Source organism: Schistocerca americana, chromosome 7, assembly GCF_021461395.2.
Source record: "Schistocerca americana isolate TAMUIC-IGC-003095 chromosome 7, iqSchAmer2.1, whole genome shotgun sequence".
In the NCBI taxonomy this organism is placed as follows: Eukaryota; Metazoa; Arthropoda; class Insecta; order Orthoptera; family Acrididae; genus Schistocerca; species Schistocerca americana.
Genome location: NC_060125.1, coordinates 138,168,583 through 138,180,210, shown reverse-complemented (window position 1 = coordinate 138,180,210; position 11,628 = coordinate 138,168,583).

Genomic DNA, 11,628 nt, shown 5'->3' with positions numbered 1-11,628 from the left:
CAGATGTAACAACACATTTGAATTACTGAATAGACTGTACGCTTTACTTTACAAGTGTGAATAATGAAAAAAACATTCCAGGCATATGAACTTTTCATCTGGACAATGCTGAAGAGTTTGTAATGGAATAGCGCCACCAACTGTTCGAAGAGAGATAGCTGCGAACAAGGAAATTACCCATCCTCTGTATGGGCATGAACCGCATCCGTAACGACTGTAGTCAGCGAAGAGTTTCCTTAGTCTGGTCTATTATAGCCTCAGCTTGACCAAATTTTTGAGAGTGTGTCCTGTGACATTTTTTTTTTTTAATTCTCGAATCAGAAACACACAGGTACGTGTACATACATTTTACACAGTTATGATAAAATTAGTTTTGACCAAAACTTGGCCACGTCCAGTGCATTTTCTACTGCTTGTTGAAGACCATCATCTGTGCAAGAGACTGGGCACAATCGACACCGAAGCACGTGCCGAACTCTCTGTTCTTCTCCGCAGTCACGCCAAATGTCATTTGGATGAGTTTATCCCCATCTTGCCAAGTTAACCTTTGAACTTCCAACTCCGGATCTCAGTTTATTCAGGGACTTCCAAGTTGTCCATTCTCCGTCATGGCTTGGAGGTAAGGCTTCACCAACTCTTTTCCAACCAAAGGGAAGGTAGGTCGTAACCCTCCACAGTTGTAACCTAGCTTTTTCAGCAGTGGTTCTAAGTTCCTTTGTTGTCCTGAGGAAACACTTCCTTGACTACAGTCGTTGCGGATGCGGTTCATGCCCATACACAGGATGGCTAATTTCCTGTTCTACTGCCTTTCTTTCCTTATTCGCAGCTATCTCTCTTCGAACAGGTGGTAGCGCTATTCCTGCGAGGTGGTAAAGCCATTCAACTGGAGTGGATTTCAAGCAACCTGTTATAGTTCTGCAGGTTTCGGTGAGAGCAACACTCACCGGTTTGGCATGAGCTGAATTATACCAAACAGTACAGGCAGACTCTGCCACAGAATAGCCTAGTGCCATTGCAGATGTTCGAATTGTTTCAGGTTGACTACCCCACAGTTATCCGGCCAGTTTCCGTATGAGATTGTTCCTGTTGGAAAATTTCGACTTGCATATCATGCAGTGACATTATGCTCATCTGTTTCTCTTGCTGCTGGTTTTTTGCAAGACATTGTTTCGTGAACTTTATGTTCCTGGTCTTCATGGTGTTCCTTGTACGTCCTTCGGGTTTCCAATCTCTATCAATGCAAGTGCAACTTTCTCTCGAAATTCGGTTCATGCACTTTTTTTCAGTTTGTTGCTTGCAGATAGCGAGGGAGCTGACAATTCCCGCTGTTGTGAGGAGCTGGAATGCAATCTTGAGGTAACATTTCACTCCTTTTCGTGAAGTTGAGGAGTAAAATGTTGTTTGATCCGACACGTCAGTAAAGCATTTTGCAGAATTATATTCCAAATTTGTGGATGACTTTTTGGTTGCTTCTTTTCTCGAACTCCTTTAATGGTCAGGGTCAAGATAGTGTCTTGGTTTTCCATTTCCTACAATAACACTTGTGTGCACAACATTCCTTTCACTGAAGTTGTTGGACTTTATTGTCTTGTTATTCCTCGACGTACAAACAAGGTGGGTTTAACGTTCGTTCAACGTATGGGCTCAGGTAACGCTTGTGTTTTAATTTTATTGTCAGCGTACACAGTGCGTCCGACATTCAACAGTGGATCTATCAACTCCATCACAACACGGAATGACACTTCGTGATCTGCGGGCGCCATCTCCTTTCCAGCGCACAGTCACATGCCGAGTATAGCTTTCCTGAACACACAGGGTGAAACCACATTAATGACGCATCCGCAGAATACAAAGGAGAAACCCCAGCCCTCCTTCTAGACGGCACCACAGTTTCATCAGTGCACACATTCTTACCAGGACAACCCAAGTCGTGAAATTTATTTTTTATTAGATCAACTAATGGTGAAATTTTGTACAGTTTGCCTACGTTTGTGCGAAAATTGTCCGAAAAAATGTAGCACATTTGAAAGAGCCTGAATCATGTTGCGGGGCAAAGCCTTACTTCATGTTTGTGGAGTACATTCATTGACCAATAATTTTGGAAAGTAGGTTTTCGATCCAGACCAATCGTTGGAATCACGATCAGAACTGTCAGCAGAGTATTCAGGATTATCGCTGTCAGATACTTCCCCAAAAAATTAGCCTCACTCTCAACGAGTTTCCTTCCCAAGTCAAACCCACCCCAAATTGTCTCCGTATCAGACATTGTCATGTACGCACCCGAAAACAAGCTCAAATCTTCAAGGAAACCAGGTTCCAGACACACATTATCTCTAGCAACGTTGACGTTTGAGTTAATGCGAGTGTAATACAGGTCGTAAACGTAAGGGAACAGTTGACTACAAGGCAAACTACAGTTTCGGCTGTCTCATTGTTGAACGAATTTCGGAATCAAAAGCGCACGGCCTGTCCAGGGGGCCAGGACAACTATATATGCATTTAAATTTTACGCAACTGTGTATACGAATTACACAAACGTCCTCGTCAGTTTGATAAACATGATCTACCATGGAAGTCACGTTGTGTATCAATTCGATACACATAGCAACCAATGTGTTAAGTAACTGGAGTCGTGCTCTAATTGGAACATCGTAATTCCAGTTTCGGTGGGTATGTTTCACATTATGTAAAACATTCCAGTGTACTTGCCACGTCAAATTTGGTTAATATCTCGAGCTTTCGACGAAATCCTTCATTAGCTTCGTCAGGAACAGTTGACTGTGTTGCTGCTGGCGTGGCGAAAGGAACAACTGACTGTCGTGGCTGCTGTCGTGGTACAACCCATAGACGGCCAGTGATTGGTCGGTGAGCGCCGTTATTACGTTACTCTACTAGAGACTGTGTTCGTGTCTGCATTGGTGGTGCTAGCGTTCTAAGTAGTACTCATTTCACAAGACTTTCTGCAAACGTGACCATTCTGACATCACGTGCAATATCGACAACCGCAGGAACTGCTACAGACTTTCTTTTGCGTTCGATACCGGTCTCTCACAAGACTTCACGCTCACATATCGGAAATTTATAAAAACGCGTCCTTCTTGGTGCGATTTATTATAATTATTGTTATAATTTAACCTCACATAATGATTTATAGACGATTAATGCCTTCATATAAGAGTTCTCTCTCAAGAGTGAGCTGTTATAGTCAATAACTTACAAAGTAAGTATGAAACACGTTTGTATTCTAACTTTAAGTACGCCGTTTTAGGGTAACGGCGCACAGAAAATTTATCACAAGCGCGTCACCTTATCATTAAATTTCAGGTAATAACGCATCAGCGATATAAGGCTTCAGCAGATAATGCGATAACCACGACTGTAGGCCGATACATGTCTCTAATTACTAGAACACATGATACTGTCGTGGTTCACGGAGACGTGGAATGTAGGCTCGCGTCCTACTATATGTAAACATTTTTATTCATCTTAGCGTTGTTAACGCCTTCTGGGAATTCCTTATGAATTTAATACGAGTGTATTTTGCTATATTGTGTGTTATTTACATTTTAGGCTGAAAAATGGCTCTGAGCACTATGGGACTTTACTAAGGCCATCAGTCTCCTAGAACTTAGAACTACTTAAACCTAGCTAACCTAAGGACATCACACACATCCATGCCCGAGGCAGGATTCGAACCTGCGACCGTAGCGGTCGCGCGGTTCCAGACTGTAGCGCCTAGAACCGCTCGGCCACCCCGGCCGGTCATTTTAGGCTGGTTAAAAATTAAGAATGAAATAAATATGTGCCGATTTCCGAGTGTGTGGTTAGGCAGGAACCTTAGAGTACACCTTAAATTGCTGCTAGCGAGACGACAGCGATTCCTGTCGTCGTCGATATTGCTTGTGGCGTCGAAATGACCTCACGTTTGCAGAAGGTCTTGTGAAATCGATACTCCTCTGCTCTTGTAGGAACGTAAACAATCCAGAGCATTTCTCCCTGTCTCCAAAGCTCGCTTCCACACACTACTGAGATTATATGTGCTGTCACATTTGAATTTCTCTGTTTCTTTCATAACAAAATTGCAGCATGAGAATGTTCAGCAACTGCTGATTTCTCAAATTCTGGATTTTTAATCTGCCCTTTGTGATCCATACAGCGGTCGGTAACGGCATAGATAGATTGACCAATGCAGTTGTTTCGATTTCATATCACCTTCATCTACGGGGAAAAATTGAGCGCAAGGTTCGTCTACTTCAGAAGCTGTGCGCGAAATATCCAGTGTTGAGGATCAACTTGGCAGTTCTGCAGCGCTGTCGAGGCAAGGTGATTGTACCGCAGTTCGCTGCTGTTAAACGTCACGTAAGATCGGCTTACGTCAAAAGCATCACCTGGCGATCGTTAAAGAAAGGCTACGGCAAATGAGATTGTAATTGGATACTAATGTTCGCTGTTCATATAACTGCTGTCTCTTTTTGTCTGCAACAATCTCATCTTTCGACTGGGTGTGAATTGATGTGAACACGGAAGTTCTTCGAAGAGATAATCTTAGCAGTTTAACAGTACAGCGACAAAAGAAACTAACGAAATTGAGGACCTTGTTCTGAAGCAAAGTCCGGCTTCATCTCATGGTGCAGCATGCAGTGTCAAGCTCTCAGTGAAAAATTTACACGAAAGAACTGTTTTGATGCTGAATATAGGATTGAATTTGGCTCTCACTCCTCGCGTAGTGCTGATAAGGGAAATCCCATGGTTGTTCTTATTTCTACGAAGTATCACAGGAAAGTGTCGCTTCTGCACTGGGCAATGTTTACAAATACCTACAGGGTGACTCCATCCTGCCATACATGCATTCATATCTGTCTGATGAGTCACGTAGAGCCCCAGTGATTCAGCTCCTAGACCTCCCAGGTTGAACGGCTTACCAGAAATTCACAACGAAGGCGTTAAATGCTACTGATTCTTCCGTCAGGAGACTACCTAGATATCTAACGAGAATAATGAGTCCTGTAATTGGCTGCTGCCAACGTCGTATTAAAGACTCTCAGACCTTCACATCAGAGTTGTCCCAAACGATATTTTAGTCTGCCTAGATGTGGTCTATCTATTAACAAAAGTTCCTGTGGAGGACTCGTTGACTCTCGTGTCACAGAACTTTCCTCGTGAAACTAAAAAGTTTTTCCATTATCTTTTGATAACCACCCACTTATTGTATGGCGGTAAACATTATAAAATTACCATTGGAATGGCTTGGGATCTCCATTGTCCCCAGCAGTGGCTAACTTATTTATAGAATATTGCGACACACGCGCTTTAATTTTGGATCCATTGCGCCCATCTACATTTTATCCACATTTTGATGAACGTTTGTCGCCTGACCATATGGCGCCATACTTCCTGTGAAGTTCATCGATCACATGAATAGCATTCATCCGAACATCCAGGCCACTGTCTAGACAGAAAGAAAGAAAGCTGTAATTTGTAAATGTTTTGGTTGAACTACAATCGAATGGGCTGCTCGGCCACTTTGCATATCGCAAGCCGAAGCACACTGACTTACATCTCACCGCCTAGAGTTCTCGTCACATCGTCCACAAGAATGCCGTTTTATACACACTAATATGTAGAGCTACAGCTGTCCGTGATAAGGACCACATCGATACAGAAGTTGATCAACTGAAATACGTGATCCGAAAGAATGGCTATGCGATAATAGTTATAAAGTTAGCGCTCTCCAAAACGTGAAAAGGTGGACATGTTGAACCGTCACATCTCGATCTACCTATTGTGCTTCTTCGTTTCTGCAATGCAAGAGCTAACAGAAGAGGTGAGATATTGGGAAGACGACACCTGTTTTCCGAAAAAGCAAGAAGATAAATGAGATTCTCCTCCCTGGTAAGAGCAGCAGCTATCTCTGTGTTCTTCAATCTATAGGATTCCTTCTGAGCGTGGAAGCAGGTACATCGGTCAGTCTATCTGTACCGTTACCGACCAATGTGCAGAACACCAACGACACATTAAAAATCGAGAAATCCAGAGAACGGCGCTCGCTGAACACAGTTTCATAAGAAAATAGAGAATAATGTTTGATGAAACTGAAATCTCAGGCCATGCGCCTACATTCTGGGATTCTGTTATTGAAGAAGTAATACAAATCAGAATGTCCAACAACATAATCAACCATGACAACGACATTAATCAAATTCTAGTGGTGCGTGCAATTGAGTTCCCGACACAGAAATGCGCTGCATTGTATTTGTGCCTACGAAAGTGTCATTGCAGAAATGGACACAGTCTCTGGTAGAGTGACGTAGTAATGACGTACGCCGACCAATCACAAGCTGTCTATGGGCTGTACCACGATAGCAGATGCGACAGTCAGTTGTTTCTGACAAAGACTAAGGAGGATTTCGTCGGAAGCTCGAGATATTGACTGGCTCGTAAACCGAGACCGTTCTACACGGGGATGTTGTCGTCAAAAACTTCTGAGGTCATCAGTCCCCAAGAACTTAGAACTACTTAAACCTAACTAACCTAAGGACAGCACACACATCCATGCCCGAGGCAGGATTCGAACCTGCGACCGTAGCGGTCGCGCGGTTTCAGACTGTAGCGCCTAGAACCGCTCGGCCACTCCGGCCGGCGCAGTAACACCGCCGTCACTGGCACGCAAAGTACGCGCCGACACATGCCGTAAGGAGGCTTGCCGAGTATAGATGTACCTGTAGCTGTCATTGCCATCAGTTAACTAGCCGAACATAGTCCAAAAACAGAAAAAAAACTATTGTGTGGACTCCCCAGACGTGGTGGAACTGCTGCTGTGGTTCCGTCGTCTTATAATCATCTTTCGCCAGATGAAGAGTAGCGACCAAAAATGTTCAAATGTGTGTGAAATCTTATGGGACTTAAATGTTAAGGTCATCAGTCCCTAAGCTTACACACTACTTAACCTAAATTATACTAAGGACAAACACACACGCACCCATGCCCGAGGGAGGACTCACACCTCCGCAGGGACCAGCCGCACAGTCCATGACTACAGCCCCTTAGACCGCTCGGCTAATCCGGCGCGACAGAAGCGACCCAAAGGCGTTTAAAATCACACGAAGCGAGTAAGTCTACGTCAAGTTTTGAGTTTTCGTTTTATAATAACCGTCGAGCTGTGTCAGCTTAGTTACTACGAGACGCTTCCTGGTGACCCACTGGTCCAACACCGCGTGGCCTGCACCGACTAAGGTGACCCACATCTCTCACCGTCGCGTCCCACCAGCCCACGCGCCCTCAGCCGTTGTGCCGCTGTGTGTATCGTGTATGCGGGCGGGCGGGCGGGCATCAGCGGCTGCGGCTTTCCACAGCGGGAACCGCAGAGGGATAAGTGAGTCGCGGTTAAAGGAGGAATCGCCACGATTCCCGTGTAAGTTATCAAAGTCTGCGGCGCTGCAACGCTGATCACCAAGCTTTAACGGAAGTTTTCGGCTTCGAGTTTAAACACGATAACTGATAAAATTTGTACATTATCTACAGCTTGCGCTGTCCACACACACACACACACACACACACACACACACACACACACACACACACACACACACACACACACACAGAGAGAGAGAGAGAGAGAGAGAGAGAGAGAGAGAGAGAGAGAGAGAGAGAGAGCTGCAACACACGTGAAGTTAATTACATGCTGAACTTCTAAGCAACGCGCCGAACAGAAAATAAAACCATGTTTATCGAACGCTCATACAGCGTAATTATCGCACGCTAATTTTTCAGAGCCCAATAAGCAGAGCTTTAATCCCTTAATTTTTTCGCGTGCATAATTCATTTTTAAATTTAATTTCTGCATGGGCAAAATCATGGAAGGGATTTAGCGAAACTACCAGTGCTTTTTTGTTTTGTTTTGTTTTCCAGCATACAATCGTGCGCGAAGTTTCAGTAGGTATAAGGTTCACAGAGGGTTCACTAATTACATAGACATGTTTAACTATTTTTCATCGTAATACCCGCGACACCAAAGTCATGTCGATATTAGATTTAATTTCACTGCTGAGTGACTCTTCTAAAACAAGAGACTTCCGAGTGTACAAAAACATTTCCAAATACACTCCTGGAAATTGAAATAAGAACACCGTGAATTCATTGTCCCAGGAAGGGGAAACTTTATTGACACATTCCTGGGGTCAGATACATCACATGATCACACTGACAGAACCACAGGCACATAGACACAGGCAACAGAGCATGCACAATGTCGGCACTAGTACAGTGTATATCCACCTTTCGCAGCAATGCAGGCTGCTATTCTCCCATGGAGACGATCGTAGAGATGCTGGATGTAGTCCTGTGGAACGGCTTGCCATGCCATTTCCACCTGGCGCCTCAGTTGAACCAGCGTTCGTGCTGGACGTGCAGACCGCGTGAGACGACGCTTCATCCAGTCCCAAACATGCTCAATGGGGGACAGATCCGGAGATCTTGCTGGCCAGGGTAGTTGACTTACACCTTCTAGAGCACGTTGGGTGGCACGGGATACTTGCGGACGTGCATTGTCCTGTTGGAAGAACAAGTTCCTTTGCCGGTCTAGGAATGGTAGAACGATGGGTTCGATGACGGTTTGGATGTACCGTGCACTATTCAGTGTCCCCTCGACGATCACCAGTGGTGTACGGCCAGTGCAGGAGATCGCTCCCCGCACCATGATGCCGGGTGTTGGCCCTGTGTGCCTCGGTCGTATGCAGTCCTGATTGTGGCGCTCACCTGCACGGCGCCAAACACGCGGTCCCCTACGGCACTGCGTAGGATCCTACGGTCTTGGCGTGCATCCGTGCGTCGCTGCGGTCCGGTCCCAGGTCGACGGGCACGTGCACCTTCCGCCGACCACTGGCGACAACATCGATGTACTGTGGAGACCTCACGCCCCACGTGCTGAGAAATTCGGCGGTACGTCCACCCGGCCTCCCGCATGCCCACTACACGCCCTCGCTCAAAGTCCGTCAACTGCACATACGGTTCACGTCCACGCTGTCGCGGCATGCTACCAGTGTTAAAGACTGCGATGGAGCTCCGTATGCCACGGCAAACTGGCTGCCACTGACGGCGGCGGTGCACAAATGCTGCGCAGCTAGCGCCATTCGACGGCCAACACCGCGGTTCCTGGTGTGTCCGCTGTGCCGTGCGTGTGATCATTGCTTGTACAGCCCTCTCGCAGTGTCCGGAGCAAGTATGGTGGGTCTGACACACCGGTGTCAATGTGTTCTTTTTTCCATTTCCAGGAGTGTATGTGTGAATTCCTAAGGGACCAAACTGCTCAGGTCATCGGTCCCTAGGCTTACACAGTACTTAATCTACCTCGAACTAACTTATGCGAAGAACAACACACACACCCATGCCCGAGGGAGGACTCGAACCTCCGGCGGGAAGCGTCGCGCAATCCGTGATATGGCGCCTCAAACCGTGCAGCCACTAGGCGCGGCCCTAGTGTATAAAAAATGGTTCAAATGGCTCTGAGCACTATGGGACTTAACTTCTTAGGTCATCTGTCCCCTAAGAACTTAGAAGTACTTAAACCTAACTAACCTAAGGACAGCACACACATCCATGCCCGAGGCAGGATTCGAACCTGCGACCGTAGCCGTCGCGCGGTTCCAGAGTGTAGCGCCTACAACCGCTCGGCCACCCTGTCCGGCCCTAGTGTATACAAAACTCGCAGACTGAACTGTCTGAAACAAAACACGTGCTTGTATTTAAAGAGCACAATGAACAATGGGTATGCCTTTCGCAGAACATGTCGTTACCTCAGTTCTATGACGTGATCGGCACGAACTGTAACAATTTTCTATAGAAACAACATTGTTAAAGTTAGAACATAGTTGCACTGATAGATACGCATGGTACTGTCTAAATGTTTCGTTTTGTTCGTAAAGCCGAACGAAGATTAATAATGGCATTTGGGTCAGTTCAGAGGAGAGAACTAGAGGATAACTTTTATTGGAAAACTAAATTTCTGCGAAGTCACGCGCACTTCACACACACACGCATAACTGCCATCAGAAGGTTCTGCCATACGGAAGCTGCTCTGTCGATGTTTTATTCTTAGTCTGAAGAGCACACGTTATGTGAGTGAAAAACTGAGTAATCCCGAACAATCTTTACGCCACAGGATTGGTATCTCAATGCAATGGGGGTCTGAACGTCCATTCTATAAACCTGCATTAATCACTTCACTGGAATTTATCGATTATTCTGTTTTGAAAACCCTGTTATTATTTTTAATTCAGACTTCATAAATATGGCACGTTTTGGCCATAAGAAATGTTGAAAGCAGACACAAAGCTTCGCTTTGAACTCAAGTACTTCACAGTACGAAGATAAATGCCATTTAAGTGTCTGAAGTGCTACATTATAAGAGTTTTCGCGTGTCTCGTGATCTGTTTCTGATGCTGAAATCCGTCACGCGTGTGGGGACTGAGCAATATAATTGGGCGATTCGAGGACAATACTTGGTGGATGATAAAATGGACGCGGACCTCTAAAAGGATTAGACTGTCAGGCCCACATTATTCCAGATGAACGTCACGACGATGCTATTTTAAATACTGAAGACAATTTGCCCGCTTAACCTTGTGCAACTGATGCGTGTCCAGTCCACGCGAGCTGCGCCGCCGACGAGACGTTTAACCTAACCGTCTGTCATCCTGGAGAGGAAGGGCAGAGCGCCGTGACGAGCTGTAAATATATAATGACGTACAGGCACCGCCAAGAGGCATTTTTATGAGATGCAGTTAAAACAAATTGAGACAGCGCTGATTCTTTGCCGACCAATGACGTGAGCAGTCTTCTGTCTCATGAGCATTTGCATTTCTCTATAGACAGCCTCCGCTCTCTTCGCATTATCTCAAAGACTCAAAGAGCAAGCCGTTTCTCATGCAGTATACTGATCAACTACGCAAAAAAAAGAATATATATATATATATATATATATTTGGAAAAATTAATGAAGGGAATTTTGATTAACAAGTCATAAATTGATGACATCGGAAGCAATGTAACGGTGATACTTCGAAGCGATACAAAATAGAATGATGCAAACGTAGAATCCGTTGGAGAGTTTGGTGAAATTGCGGTAAGTTTACAACTGAAATATCTCGGTAAGGGGCCGGGAGAGTACGACAGTAAAGGAGGGGTTAGGACAGAGGTAGAGACATGGATACAGTAGCTTTTCCCTTGCTCCTTATATGAATGCAGTAGTATATATGTGAATTCGCTAATAGTGTCATGCAGAATCTTCCGCTATGCACAGTCGTTGCTAAGCATACGTGTAGAAGTTAGTGTGCTGTACTGTCTCAAGTAATACACGTACATAAACCCGTAGTATTTTAAGCTCATACGAACAACGCTACATTTAACTGAAGACCACTGAAATACGAGAGTTCATCATATTCTTACTTAATAAGAAACCGTTTGCATCTAATTCCATAAAACTGTGCATATTGTTCCACAAACTCATTATAAATGAGGGCAGAAAATCGACACGCTCTCTCTCTCTCTCTCTCTCTCTCTCTCTCTCTCTCTCTCTCTCCCCCCTACTTTGACGAATCAGACTCGTCAACGCAAACATCGTGAGTGACACTC